At 34.1% G+C, this 16,614-nt stretch overlaps 1 protein-coding gene across 2 annotated transcripts in view; it reads left to right on the top strand.

The window, feature by feature from the left end:
* The window catches only part of PACRG (parkin coregulated), a 201,592-nt gene that overhangs the window by 116,947 nt on the left and 68,031 nt on the right, over window positions 1-16,614 (top strand). The gene's annotated exons all lie outside the window — the stretch shown is intronic.

Raw genomic sequence — 16,614 nt, 5'->3', positions numbered from 1 at the left:
CTGTGAATTACAGTTCTAAGGATATTTATTTAACAAATATTCTTCAATGCTTTTAAAGGCATCAAAACATTTCTTGTCTATGACATCCCCTGATGGCCTTTTAATGATATTTTTCAAAAATGTTTCAAGTTTTTTTGTCAAGAATCTCCTCTTAAAGGTCTCACAAAATAGTGCTTTATATTGTAATTGAATAAGCAGGAAAGTGATCGTCAACCATTATAATCTGTTATTTTACTTTTTTTTTTCCACCGATCAATCTCATTTTATTTCAATGACTACCCTTACATATGGAGCTACAAAAAACTCACTGGAACTCTGAAGCACAGCAATTGGAAGTTACCAAGATCCACCTGTACTGAAGCATTTGTTGCTTTAGTATCTTCAATACAGACCGTGTAATTTTAAACTGCTTATATAGTAAACTTCTAATGTGTAATCAATACTCTGTCAGGTACTTTCTAATGCATTGAGAGGATCATCACACTTAGATCATAATTACTGAGTAATTTCTAATTGCTATCTAATTTCTTAGCTGAAAATACAGCATAAGTCTGTGCAAAATAGAACTGATTCAGCTGTGATTAAATTGAAACTACTCACACTTAGCATTTACTTTTAATATGTTAATAGTCTAATTAATTCAGCATCTTGAATTTTTGATAAAAGAAAAATTAAAAGCTTCCCAGGTTGAAGAATGATACATTACATCCAATATTTTCTTTTTCCCTTTTAAGTTTTTAATTTTTTTGAGTTTTATGACTCAAGAAAATTAATTTTCTGTAGAATGACAAACGGGCCATGTGTGAGTTAGGAGTTCTGAACTCACAGGAAATTCATGGACAAGTAAAATATGGAAACATTAAATTTTTCATGTGCTTCAGCAGAAACATCTAAACAATGGATATAACCTGAAAGGGCTTGTAGGCCTCAATCAGCATTTTGTTTGGCAATTAATCAGAGCTTTCACTAAGTACCAGGAGTGTGGATATATGTGTCAATGAAACATAGTTTTTGTAGAGTTAAGACTTTATATCATACTTTGCTTTATTGCATTTGTTCAATTTGTGTTCATTGTAAATGAACATTGTAAATACCATGTTTGAGGAAGATATCGACATTCAGGAGTATTTACAGTAGCATCTATATGTCTGTTTATACTGGATGTTGATACCTGTCTTAATATCAGCAGGTGTGTATCTGGCCTCCAAATGAGACGAGGAAGTGTTTAAGTTACCTGGGAAGTCCACAGTGGAAGCATGCTTTGAGCAAATCTAATGCAGAGCTGTAGTAGTAGCATCAAAAACACACTTACATAGTTTTTTATTTTGCTTGCAGCTTTATTTCTGGCTTACCTGGCCTTGGGTTGGCTAAGAAGGCCACTGGCATCCTGGCCTGTATCAGCAATAGCGTGGCCAGCAGGATCAGGGCAGTGTTACTCCCCCTGTGCTCAGCTTTGGTGAGGTGACATTTCCTATCCCGTGGTTCAGTTTTGGGCCTCTCATTGTAAGAAGGACATTGAGGTGCTGGAGTGTGTCCAGAGAAGAGCAATGGAACAGGGTAAGGGTCTACAGCACAAGTCTTTTTGCAGCTGAAGGACCTGGGGGTGTTTAGCCTGGAGAGGGAAAAAAGACTTGGAGGGCATCCCATTTGCTCTCTACAGCTGCCTGAAAGAAGGCTGTAGCAAGGTGGGGGCTGGTCATTTCTCTTAAATAACAAGAAATAGAACAAGAGGAAATGGCCTCAGATTGTGTCAGGGAAGGTTTAGATTGTGTATTAGGAAAAGTTTCTTCACGGACAGGGTTGTCAAGCATTTGAACAGGCTGACAGGGTCACCAGCCCCAAAGCTGTTTGAAAGATTTGTACGTGTGGCACTTGGGGATATTATTTAGTGGTGAACTTGACAATGTTCATAGTTTGACTTCATGATCTTAGAGGTCTTTTCCAGCCTAAACAGTTCTATAGTTCTAGGTTATTTTTTAAAAAATAAAATCCATGTACAATTTTTCAAGCTGTAACTAGAACCCACAGTTCTCCACCGCTGTTTGACTTGTGTAACTGCTTCAGCTATAATTTCTTCTTTGTGCAGGAGTTCTGAACTCTTTGCTGAACCTAAGCGAACCACACCATAAAGGATGGTGCAGGCTGGCACAGACTTATCTAGAAAATACAGAATCAGCTAGTTTAACACACATCTCAGTTTGGTGGAATTACATATCCATCGCTTCACAGTTCCCTAGCTGTCCTGGCTAGATCAGACCTTCATCTGCCCTTCTGCAATTTTGGATAAAGGCCTTTAGGTTTTGGATGAGTAGAGTTCATGCATGTGCCTGAATTTTTCATTTTCAATTCATTTGCTATAACCAACTCCCTATGGACTTCTTTGTTGCTCTTCTCAGGCTCCTGATTCCATTTGCAAACAGTTGAGACATCCAGATTTATTTTGTAGATATTAAAGCTTTCTTGGATCTGCCCCTTACAATGTAAATTGTTTAAAATTTGACTACTGCCCCTCCAGCTAGAGTTATTCCTTTCTCCTGGGTAATTAACGTCTATATTTTCCACACAATTAGTTTGCAGTTGGTTGTTGGGATTGAGGAGTCATTTCTTCAGTTGGTCTTGCACTGCTGACTTCAAGTAGAACTACTTTCAGAGTACACACTAAATAATTCTGAGAAAATATTTGCTTTCTGGGTAATTCTCTTTTTATACATGTTTGCTAACAAATTTGCCTTATGTCTTCTTGTTTGAGAAGATATATGATTCCAGCTTGTCATATTTATAAGATGGCATATATTTTATTTTAAATATACATCTGAAATCTGGGCTCATGTAATAATTTTAAGTTCATTATGTTGGTTTATTGCAGGTATTTTTATTTATGTGCTCAATTAGCATTTCTGTTCTGAGAAAAATATTTCTGTGAAAAACAGTGTGAGGTTGCCAAAATCAAAGAAATGTGCTCTCCACCTGGCATTCTGTTATTCTAATAAAAATAAACCCTAAAACCAACAGGTAGTGGGGAGAGAGAAGCTTGGGAGAGAGGGAACTCCTTGTATGGATAACAATTTTCTTGTGGCATTTCTCTCTCGCCCTCAAGGAAAACAGATTAAAGCCCCATATAATGGAATGATACCAGTGGGAACATAAATATTGCATTGTGATTAAACCACCAAAATACTCAGGTGATTAAAGTGCTTCAGGTCTTTCAGTTATTATTCTGTTATATCATTCCATCTCATTTCAAGATGTTGCTTTTTTCATAGTTTTTGAAGAACACTCTAGGCAATAAAATTGATTTTGTGAGGCCCATAGCTTTGGACTATTGATTTATTTTTTTATATTGCACATCCATCATCTTTGTTTTTAGACACTCCAGCAAAAATATGTATCCTTGTTATAACATCATCTGGCTGTCCCAATACTGGTGCAATTAGCACATGGAAGTCTTTGTGACTTTGACAGGACTATACTAACTGAGAGGTACCCTTTTGACTTTCCTTATTTGAACATTAGGCGAAGTAGATTAGACATTTATAATCAGAGCATTTGCTTACTAGTGTAATCTAATTCAAAACAGAAGTTTCAGTTTGCAATTGTATTTTTTGGGGCAAAAAAAATGTCAAAGCCAATCAACCAACCAAACCAAACCAATGCAAACAGCAATCCCCAGAACACCTGATTCTATGTCAAGACTTTACACTTGTACACCATGTTAGGTTCCCTGTTGTTTTTGCTTTGAAATTGTAATCCAACATATTCAGCAAATGGAAAAAATGCCAAAGCTACCATTCAACTCTCTCTTCTTGCTTTGTTCTGAGTATTATGATACAGTTTCTAATAAAAAGAATGTGTCACAGTACATGAGAAGAAATCAAATCAATATATAATTAAGGTTGTTAATAATTTTTCGGATTTAGCAGTTGTTGAGCTACCCTCGAGCTCAGTTAACATGTGACAGTGATGGGGTTACTTGAGCCTGCTTTCTGCCTTTGATTCTCCCAGTGAGTGATCAGAAACCCATTTAGGGATGAATGAAATAGGAAAGGACTTTGGCCAATATACAAAACAGAGGGTGTCAAATGGTACTGTACTTCTTGCCTCATTGCAAAATGCCTTTTCTACTTTCATAATGCTGGGTATTGGTTAAAACATTGATATTCTGAAGTGATTTTTCCATGATGTCAGTAGTAAATGTATACATTCTTTTTTACTCTCAACACTCCCTGTGTATTGATATGTTTTTTCTTGTTTTTTACTTAATGTTCAGTTCTCAAAAACAGAAGTAGATGTGCTTCTGATGTATTTGTATGGGGTTTTTTTAAATGATGAGTTAATATTCTATGGTCCCTGACTAGAATTCTGAAGCTTTACAATAATTTAACTACATAGCAATGATGTGGCATTGAACAGAGTTAGGGACTGTGATTTGAAATTGAATTTAAGTATAGTTTTGAACTATATATAAGTCCTTATATTTCTGCTAAAGTATGTTGAAGGAAGTAAAAACAGTGTTGACAATTTATTCTTTAATGTACTTTAAGAGAGCAGGAAATCTAATTATACATAAAAAATCTGAGTATTTCTGTAGATTTCCAAGTATGCGGAAAATAATACAAATTTTAAAAAATAAGGAATTAAACTGGATGCATAAAATAGAAAATTCTGTTCAAAGGATGTTCTCCTGCAAATCTCACCTTTGTGTCTGTCAGCCCTCTTTTTCTTCTACCATTTTCCCGCATTTTTCATTCATTTCCAAATCTCATCTTATTTTATGTTAGTTTTACTTTTGAAGACTTTACTTTCAATTTTTTAATGCAATTTTGAGAATAAAAAATGCAGTCAGTTTTTCTGGTTTACTATTACTGTCAGTGTCTGTGTAAGAAAGGAGTCCTTCAGCAAATGTCGCCAAAAGAAGTGAAATAAATTTTAAGAATTAACTTAAGAATTACCATTAAGAATTAACTCTTACTCAACCAAAGCAAATAGGAAGGAGCATTACAGGAAAAGAAAGTTTTTTATTACTTGTATCCAGTAAATTACACGTTTAATAAATCTAACTTCACTGAGGGAAGTATAATGCAAGAAAATGGTATAAATCTGTTTTGAAACTGAGAAAGAAAATTAGCTAACCTTTTCTTTGAAGAGTTCCTGAAATTACTGTAACCAAGGGGTATTTCTGTCACGTATGTGTAGGTACTTTCTTCTGAGGATTTTTTTCTTGAGATGGTTTTCCTGCTTGTTATCAGTTTAATACTAAGAAATGTCCATCTCTTCCTTGCCATTGTCTCAGAAGTTGCCCATCTATGTGTTGTGATTTGATAAATAAAGTTGAGTATGTTTTCAGCCATGCTAGCTCAATGGAGTGTACATGAGAGAAATGAGCAGAACTAAGACCTATGCCAAGATACCTGAATCTGTTTAGGTGGTTGTATTTTGGTTTGATGAGAATCATACACTAAGAAAAGGTTTACTGATAAATATAAGAGTGTGATGTTAAATGCTGAGTGAACTTTAAACGATAGATTAAATATGGTATTCCTGACTAGCAATGGAAAGACACAAAATGGATTCAGAAAGGCTGGATATGTGAAAGTTTCATCTTTGGAGAAACCTGTCTCCACTGATTGCAGGGAGAGCCTGGAGAGGTTAGCCTTTTTAGAAGGAGAATTAGCTTTGGTGAGTACAGTTTCCATGGGTTAGATTTCAGAGAGAAGTAGACTGTCCCAGTAGATTAATCTGTCACAAAAATGCCAATTGCCAATCAAAGCTAAACACTGGAGTGGTCATAACATAAAAATCCTCAGGGATGCTCATGATTTTCACGAGAAAAATAAATGTAAAGCATATGGATAATTTGAGTTGCAGTTGCAGTCTCTGCAATAAAAACATTATGTGGTATGCTATTTAAACAGCAGGACAAATTGCTATCACAGGCATTATGAAAAGGCAGTTTACCTGTGGCACAGGAGGCATGCTTGTTAGGCCCCAGAATCTCTTCTTGAAAGATCTTAAATTGTTTGCATTTTCTGTCAGTTAAATGAATTCACACATCTGAAATAATGCATGTGTAAGGATGGAAGCAAAAGACATGAGAAGTATGTATGTGCAAATTTTGTTTTTTAAATGAAGGCAGATCTATAGTTAAAGTTCTGTTAAATTATTCTTACAGATTTAGCAATTCAAGGTTCTGTTGAGGAGATGCAAAGATTATTTCCTGTATTCTTGAAAACTAAACTGAGGACATATTTATATCAAACTTACAGAAAGTATTCTTGCTTCTCTGGCTGAAACTGGTGGATAATGAAGTGTCATTATTCCTTGTATGTAACCCCAGAAAAATCCCATGTAACTCAAAGTAGGAGCAGAGACTTGTTTGTGGAGGCCAACTGGAAAACAAGAATTTTATGTGTGGCCTTGAAAAAAAAACAACTCCTTGTTAATTAAATTTCAAAATATTGCATAACTTGAATGGGATTTGTAGTATAGGTATATTGTAGATTTAAATATAAATAGTACTAAATCAAACTCTAGTTAGACATTAATGTTTTCTGCTTTGCCTTCATAAAACCATATTCTACAACCTCTTCACAGAAAAGGAAATTTAATTTTTTATCCTCAGAAATGTAAAGTACGTTTTCTTACTATAGCATACAGAAAATAGCATATATTATTCTTGTACTGTGTGATATTATGTAGTACTGTCAGCTTGGTTTTTGTGCTTAGTTTCTGTACTGAAAACAAGTAGTGACCATTTGATCTTTTCACTGCAGAGTTTAGACTCCAGCTTCAGCACAGACAATGAGGCTATATTTTTACTGCTAATTTGAAAAAAAAAAAAAAAAAGAAACTCTTGAATGCAAGAACTGGTTACCTGATGATCCATGTTGATTAACTGTTAGCACCATGCCTGGCATGAATTTGGCCAGTGCCGAGTAGCACAACTGAGACACAACTTTTTAATCTATGAAGCAAACACAGGATGATTCCACCAGCAGATAGTGTGGGCAGAACTTTGGTGCCCTGGGTACTTCCTTCCCCTGCAGCTTTTGAATACCATTAGAGAGCGCTTGATACCATCAACCTCAGCCTTGTTCCCCTCCTAGATTTGATGCTGTGTTGTGTAAATGCCATTCTGCTGAGCAGCACCAGACCCAATTCTTTATGTCAGACACTTTGAAGTGAAGAGAGAATTGAAACCAAAGTAATAATTTTCTGAGAGTCAGTTGAACGTCACCTCTGGCCCAAAAGACTGTGCCAAGTGCTGAGCAGCATGCTTTTGCCATTTGGTCACAAGAAGATAAACACATTCTAAAAGTTTATTTCTTAAGTAACTAAAAAGTTACTTTGGTAATTTCCAGGACAATTTTAATTTGGTTTAATGATTAGGAAGTGAATCTGTGATGGCTTTATGCATTCGATGTATTAATGTATTACTATATGAATAATTCAGTACTTTTTCTGTGAATTTAGTATCCAACATAATGAACCCTTTCTTTGTTCCTTCCCTAAAAATGAAACAATTCTGCAGCCACCATCTACCAACACCAGATATGCTAGGTGTGGCTGGATAGAGTGGAAACGTAGGCAGAAATTAGCACAGAAAATTACTCTCTTATTCCTGCTGGTTTTATATTGGTGGTTTCCTGGCAGTCAGAGGTTCTCCAGGGGTAGTGTCCATGTTGTTTTGCTGTTTATTTGCAAATCTCACAGTGCAACACATTGGTAAAAGAAATCAAGACAGCTTGCCAATCTGAGTTGTTAAACAAACAGTGGTCCTCAAATATCATTCTATCCTTGAACTGTCTGCATACTCTATGGCAATTAAAAATATTTGTTAAATGGCTGGAATATATGCAGATTCTTCATTGATTTGTTCTGTTTATGGGTTTGCATTAATTAGATACAGAAATTCAGACAGCAAATATAATATGAAAGTTAGGATGTTTTAACATTTGAGGGGATATCTTTACTCATAAAGACAACAGTATTTCAGTTGAGAATCTGACTAATGCAGCAAAAAATATATCAAGTCTTTTTGTAGTATTTAATTTTTAACAGCCCTTAATCCTTAACACTGTGCTTTTCCTTTTTTATGGCTTTTGTCCTTTTACTTTTGATGTAATAGAAATACTTGTTATAACTGCAGAAGAAATACATTTGTGTTGCTTTGATGAGTGCCATCAGACATACAAAGTACATTATTCAAGGACAGGATTCTGCACACATTTACTCTTTTATAATTATTATTTACTGTGTTTTGTCTAGTGCAATTGTGTGTCAACATTAGTAGAGAAAGGTCCCTCTTGTTGCAGTTTTAGAATGACAAGCAATATGCTGTTTATGTAAAGGAGCCATATAGAGGCAATGGGTCCACTTCACATTATCTTCGTTCACACTGAGGCAACACTTGTTAATAGTTATTGATCCCAGTGAAACAAATTGCCAGGGGAGCCAAGGATTTCATGAAGTGAAGGTCTGTTCAAAATCTTAATGAGTGCAGAATCTGGTGCTAACCAAAAGCAGAAGTGTTTGAATGCAGGAGCCCACATTATCAGATCCAGTGACAGTCACCATGCCACAAGTCATTTATCTGAACACTAATTATATTAGCTATGCATATATTAATTATGTATTGTTTCCTTTTTGCATAAAATTATCTTCACATTGGAAGTAATTGTGAGCATACACATTGCCTTATTTCCTGTTACATTGTTTTTGTGTAACATCTATCTCTGGCCAGGACAGGAACAAACTGTATGTTTTCTACTGTATGTTTCTAGCCAGAAATTCCATTTAGCTGCTGCTGTATCATCACTATATTATTAAACTAGGATTGTTTATCTTCCACAGTAGGACTGCATGTGTTTTGAATTTGGAAAAAAATAGTGAAATTTTGTGAATTCATTGAAAATAGCAGGCAAGCCCTTCAGCAATTACTTACTGGTCTCAGAAACTTTTATGGAATTTGCCACTGGATAACTTCATTGCTTTTCTTTCAAGAAGAGGCTTCCTTTGAAATTTGCCACAAATTTGTGATTTCCCATTGGGGTTTGGGGTAGTCTTAAATACAAACAGAAAGTGGGAATGCTCTTAAAAATACATAAACAACTTGGTACTGAGAAGCAAAGCTTAGCACCTGAATGAGTACATATGTGATGAAATGACATTGTGAAAATCAAGAGTCTTTCACAGAACTTGTATGAACTGCACAAATATTAAAGCTTATAAATTATGAGAAAATCTGTAGTGATACATATTGATCCACACAATAGTTATTGTCAAATATCTTTGGAGAGATGTTATTTGGTTTCAAGACTTTACTAAATATGGAATTTCTTTTAGTTTTATAAATTATATGAATGGCAGCATTATTGTAGGGAAAATATTTTTTAAGAAACTGCTGAGTTAGACAAGGAATGACCTGTGTGTTTCAGTACAGGAAATAAAAAAATAATTTTGATAATATAATCTTCTATTTCAAAAATAAGAGCCTGATTTATGTCCATATTTTTTCAGATTTTTTTTAAGTTCTTTTCTAATAAATTACTCTGGTCTCAAGAAAAAAAAATGGACATTAATTGCAATCAAGAATGACTTTTTTTTTTTTTTTCCCTAGATCTAATGTATATATAACCTAAGTCTATAAGTGCAACTAGAAGCATATTGATATGGAAGGGTATAAATTTGATTTAACTTGGGTGTTCTCTCTACTTGCAGTTTTTTCTCATCAGTATTTATGTTCTTTCACTCCTGAGGAGTTGCAGGTATATCTTGAAGTTTTTCTTCTTTCTTCTATGAGAAGAATATTATAAACTCCTTATTTCCTGCTTGAGATATGAGAATACATTGAAAATAGGAAAATTTTATAAAACTTCATTAAAACTCAAAGATTTTTTACTCTTTATGCTGTTTCTATAAATGCTGCTGTTTTGTAAACTTTATGGAATTTTACTTTCTTTAAAAAACTATTTGAAGGGCGTCTTTGGTTCAGTTTAAATAGTGGCTTTGTTACTGAGTAGAATAATACATTAAGTCTGGGGCATTGTTTTTCTTTTTAATTCATGACTGTTTGAGTCATTGTTTAGAATCTAGTGCCGCTTGCAGTGTCATCCAGGAAAGAATGTGACAAGCAATTTTCTACTGTTGTGCAAAAAACTTAGTTTTTTATTTATATATCCTTAGTACTTGTTGATTTTGCTTTATATATTTACCATTTTCTTTGCAAATGCAGTTTGTAGAAAATCAAAATAGATTTTAATGATATTGAGCAAAGATACATATTTAATAATGTTTATAATGTATGTGCTGTTACGTATGTATATATGTATGTATTTATTTTTTTATTTACAGAAAAATCTAAATACATGTAAGCAAACCCTAATAAGATTAATTCTATTTCATTACACTTATTCTTATAAGTACTTATTCTTATATACTTCATTTTCCCAGCATTTTTAATTGTGGTGTGACATCTCCTAACCTGCTGCAGCAACTCTGAAAATTAATAATAATGGTACTTTAGCCTTCTATAAAGAATTTTAGTTTGTGCACAGATTTTTTTAACTTTTATTTTAGATTTTAAGTGTTTACTGAAGTGGAAAACTGTTTCCACCACAATACATATCAGTATTTTATTCTGTAGAAGGTGAACAGCAGGGATTCAAACTTAACTGGTGATAAGATTTTACATGATTAATTGCAGAAGAAGATTAGAGCCCTGATAAACTAATTACCAGAGAAGCTCCTGAGTGTGCTATTTTGCTATACAGGCTCTGATAAATAAGAAGTGATTGGAGAGGAATGGTAATGTCAGATTTCACAGTAGCTGAGTTTACATTTTGGTCTTATTTTTCAGTGCATTCTTTATTAGCTTTTATTGCTCCTTGCCTTACATTCCCATCAGTTACTCCTGTGCCCAGTGATTAAGCACTGTCTAATTTTTGGGATTGGTTGACACTAGGAAGATATCCAAAACTGATTTTTTGGTCATTAATTGCATGTATACATATGCCTGTGAATGTATACTTACACATACACACTCACAAGCTTATATTAATGAGCATGCACAGATGATATCCTACTCGTCTGGAAGAAATTTCTTCCTTTTGGCTAGTAAAAGTATTGAAGAACTTGCTTATTCAGAGTCTATGCCATATCTCCTGTGAAGAAGACATGTTGATGGCAGTTGTGAAGTAGAAAAGAGTACTGCAATGCTGTTTCCAGGGTGTCAACAGCTTGCCACACATTTTGGGGGCTAGTGGTGTCAAAAACAGAGTGACAAAAACAATGCAACAAGACCAAATATCTTGATAATTCCTTGTATTATTATAGCCATCTCCTGCAAGATACAGATCACAAAAAAATAGAATTAATTTCTATATGATAACATAGATATTACATGAAAATCTCTTTATCATATGGACCTTTGACAATAGTGTAGCAAATGCTGCAAATCTAAACCACCAGATTCTTAAGTCTTTGAGGTGCCCATTTCTCAGAGGGCTGGTTTGCTATGATATGCTGTATATTGGAAGAGAAGAATGATACCTCTCAAGTACTGAGTCCTCCAAAGCTGCCTTGGCTGAAATATACCTGACAATTATACGGTAATAATATCTGTGTTTGTGCCCTTAAGTTTCTGCAATGTTTTCTTACTTTTATAAGTAAACTCATGTCTACTTCTAGGTTCAGATTTTAGTAGAGAATTCTAGGATTACTTACTGTGGAGAATATTCAAACTTTTATACGCACAGAGAAATTGCTCTAGAATCCAGTCGCTCAGTCATACGTGTTTTTCAGGCATGTGAAGCCATTATTAATTGACCTCAGTAGCTTCATTAAAAAGAGATAAAACAACTTCCATTTGTGTGTCAGTACAGATGGTGATAGCCCCAGAACTGTTGCTTTGAGCCAGAGATCACAAGCTGTTTAAAACAGAGCATATCCCTCGATATACTTCCGACTGATCATGGGCCATTAACCGTACTAAGTTCCGGTGGGAAAGTGGGCTAGTCGAGAACTCTGCTTGGCTGCTTTAGGGCAGAGCCTGTGTTATGCTGTTTACTGCACTAATTATATGCTCTTGATGAGCTCATTAGAGGACAATAAAGGAAAATGAAAACAGTTTGCAATATGTGTGGTCAAATTAGCCACACAGAGAATTTACAGTTAGTACTTAAATGCTGTATAGCAAGTGTCCATTAAAAAATGTAGACACTCATGTATGTACACTGTAATGATGCCTAAACTAATTTTCTTTAATGTGTTTATTTTTCAAATTGGGAATTGGATCCTGTTTCTATCTGATTAGAATGCAAAGGAAAGATTTAAATGAGGCAGGCAACAGGATATTTATAGCCACGTTCTTCACGGAAGTTTTTAATTATGCAGATCTGAGATGGTGGTCCACTTACAATGTGGACTTTCTTTAAGACAGACAGTTTTTAAATCAATAGACCCCTTAAGACTACAAATTTAAGACTATACACTTAAGACTACCCATTTAAGTCTCCATTTAAGACTGTCCTATATGCAGTTGAGTGAAAATAAATTGCATTTAACTGCAGTTCATGGTAATTTGAAGAAAAAGCATTTTTAAAGGTTTCTTTCATAAACATTTTCTGCGTACACATATGTACACTAATTAATCTACAAAGTATCAGCATGGACAGAAGCTGATGGTGGTACTTAACTGCAAAGAATTTTTCTTCTCTGTAGGTCTACAGAAGTTTATATGTGCAATTTATAAATGGGGAAAATACAGTAGAGGTAAACTTGTTTTATGGCTGCAGCCAAATCAGATCAAGATGGTTCTTCAGAAGATAAATGAGGGACCTTTGCCAAACTACTTAAAAGTTCATATACTTGTATGTGTCATTATTCCTTGCCCCAATTCTGTCAAATAATTGAGAATTTTAATCTTTCTGTTAACCTGCTTCATTCTAACAGAAGTTAATTAGGAAAGGATTGCAGGAGCAACCATACTGGTGAACTTAATGGGAGGAACTACTTTCAGTGAGGGTGGGCACTTAATGGATATAATGGACATCTATGGCCAGCAGTTTATCAATCAGGCTCAGTTTACCCAAAATGGAGTGTGCTGTTAATGCATGAATTACTCAGAATTATATTGGCAGGGGAAAAACAGATTCCTGGTGCTTTGACCAATTGAAATTATTTTGAACAAAGATTTCATCAAAATCCCTATGAAATTTCAGCCCCTTTATAAGTCTGAATTTCTAAATGAGCCTTCATGTGCTTTGACCAAAGATTTTATAAATCATTGCTATCCTGAAACTTCTTGTCTATTTGGTTTATTGTAACATTTCCACTGCGGTTGTTTTATCTGTATTTTGTTTGATCTGCTGTAATGAAATTCTCTCAGTATAAGCTAGAAATATCACACACCTATGAAGTCCAGATGAAGCTGCAAATTTGGTGTCTTTATTGATATGGGCCTCTTTCATTAAGGAAACAACCTGATGGGCCCCCAAAAAGCATTTTTCATGCTATTCTTTCTGAACTAATCCAGTGATGTGAAAATTTGTGATGAACCTGTATCAAGAATTCTCATACATTTGTACATTTTATCATTGTCTGACCACTCACTGTGTAGGTATAGCATTGACACTAAAGTAATGCTTACACTCTTTTTGTTTTTCAAGTAAGCTCTCTGGTTTCATTTCTTCTTAGAAATGAAATTGGACTGACTTTCATGTTAGAAGAGCTAATTCTTTCAAATAAATGTAAAGAAGTACTATTTATCATTTTTATGATGCCTAACTGTAGAATAAGAATCTTGTAGATGCTTTGAGGATAATTTATTTTCAGAACTTAAATATATCTTGAGATATAACTGTTGAACAAAGTAAGCAGTTGTATTTTTTATTGCCATGAACACAGAATTATGTCAATAAGAGAACTCTGAATTGCATGCTGGGTGGAAACTGACTGGATGCTTTAACCCTGGTTATAACAAGAGGCTTGGTCTGGTTTTGGAGTTTCTGTCATTGTCGTTATTGTCCCATAAATTAAGATTGATTAAAAATAATTGTCTTTACTTATTATTACTTCTAATAACTAAAATTTCTCCAAAGCAAAAATAATCTGACAGAAAACCAGAAAAACAGCCAGAAGTGAAACAATGGGGCATGTAGTCACAGCTGGATGATTGCAGTGGGAACTAAAACTCATTTGCACAAACAGCTGCAGAAGTCCATTAGTCTTCAGGTTCAGAAAAATACATGAATGAACTTTTTCCATTCTATGATGTGCAATGCATCTCTTTGTGGTCAAAGCTATGTAACACTAACTCGGTTTATGCAAACAGAAATAACATAGAAATCAACCTAAGCAGATTGTGTGTCATCAGAATCATCACCATTTATAAACTAATATATAAATATTATATATACAATATATAGATATAAATCAGAATTTCTCTGTTTCCCCTATTTCTATATAATCTAGAATTTCTAAAGCAAAAACAGTATAACACTATTTTTAAAATTACTTATGAACAAAAATTATATGACTAATTTTTAAGTTGCACATTTTTAAGGTAATGCATACATAGGATATTTTATACTCTTCAATAAAATATACTTTACTATGTTATTACATTATAATATTTATCTTGCTATTATCATGAATTTATCAATTTTTAATTTAAAAACAATAGATTTCCATATGTATGCACTACTGTACTTTATCAGGGTGCATTGTGGCAACTTGTGGAATAGGTTATCAGAAAGTACCTTCAAAAAAAAAGTCCAATTATTGTATTGCTCAAATCCAGATAACTGAATTCCATTCTAAGCTGGAAACAATAACTAGGCAAAACTTCAAATTGTGAAATAATTTTTTTTTTTTAAGGGTATTTTTCTAAAACATTTGCGGTTATGGACTATCAAAGAAAGTAGGTTTAGTTTTTCTTTGGGATAACTGGACCATTTCTTCTTTTTCAAAAACTAACCAAAGTTCTTTTAACCTTAAATGAGCCCTACTGGATTCCACAAACAAGAAAATTAATTGCACAAAAAACTTGAGAGCCTACATCTATGTGATGACTGCAATGTAATTTTTAAACACCCCATTGTGTTACCAGTAGACTAATTTATTGCCCCTTTTTTTCACCTGCACTTGGTGCCTGCTCTGGGTGGCACTGCAGTCCAGAGAATTCTTTTCTGCAGTGGCTGGTTGTAACTGCAAAGTTAGTGGATTCTGTGGGCTTCCTTTAGAAGTGCAAGTAGGGGGGTGACCAGAGAGAGAAGGAATAGGGCTGCTTCAGACGGGACCTACCAGAGAAAATGGCTAAATTAGACTGCATAACTCTTTAGCACTTGATTACTAAATTTCTTAAGTCATTGTTCTTATAGCTTTGTCGCCCATCTCTTACAGTGTTAATGATTTTTGAAACTTAGGTCATAATATCCTTCCAAAATTATCAACTGGAGAACAGTTAGACCCAGGAAGGATTCCCATTGATTTTAACTTTAATGAGAATTGGATCAGCCCATAAATGAACAATTTGTATAGCCTTTTAATTAACTGAAGTGGCCAAGTTAGTCATCACAACAGAATCACAGGACTGTGCGTACAATTGGTGATTCAGTTCTGCTAGCTGAAGATCTACATGTGCTATTAGAGGATATAATTCATGTTATCAAAGTGTAATCTGGTCTGTTCTCTGAATCAATAATCATTTGAAAAGAAAGAAGACCCTTTTTGACAGACTGCAGAGAACCACAGGTTCAATAATGAAATGATTGACTATGCACTTCCAAGAAAAATTAGTTAAACTGAAAAGTTTGCTCCGTACTTGGATAAAACATTAGAGACTGGAGTTGTATTTACTCAAATTGAAAATTTAAAATAAACTTGAGTAAGCAATTAATCTTGGTGCTGCACCAAAGCCTTTCCTAGGTGCATGAAGCCATTGTCTATCTGGCTGCTCCATTTTACAGTCCAGCTTTTGTATTTTAAGGACTACACTGTATATCCAAGGTTTAGAAATTCTTTGGCACTTTGAGACTGAGTTCACCTGTTCAAAGTGCACTAGAGTCATAAATTTCATTAATTAAGAAAAGATAGAGGTTGACAGTCTTAGCTATTGAATTGAAGTGCTTTATAATAGATTTTTTGTAACTAGAATAATATTTCAATTATTATTAAATTATTTAAAATAAATTATAAAAAAGAAATATTGTCATTATTTTTAGTTTCCACTTCCATGAAAAAAACTGAAAATTAGAACAGTGAGAAAATAACAACTCTGAGAGGCTGCTTCCTAAGCTGCAGTCAGAGTTTTAAATTCAAACAAATCTCAGCAAATACCTAAAGTAAAATCATCAGCTTTTCCTCATCCAGAAGTAAAGACACTTCAAAAATCTTTTTATATAGTTTTATATAGGTTTATATAGGTTTCATGCTGATTCACCAAACACCTCAGATGCTTTGCAGTGAACAAAAAGTAAGGTGTATGAATAACAGTAGCCAACCCATGAGTTTGATTCAGATTCTGGATTCTGCTTGAAGGGCTTTAATGTAAGCAAATGATTATGAATTTATTGCTGTAATTTTTACTATATGCAGAAGTCAATATTTTAGATCTAC

Source organism: Erithacus rubecula (genome assembly GCF_903797595.1).
Source record: "Erithacus rubecula genome assembly, chromosome: 2".
In the NCBI taxonomy this organism is placed as follows: Eukaryota; Metazoa; Chordata; class Aves; order Passeriformes; family Muscicapidae; genus Erithacus; species Erithacus rubecula.
This window is presented reverse-complemented; position numbering and strand designations above follow the sequence as displayed.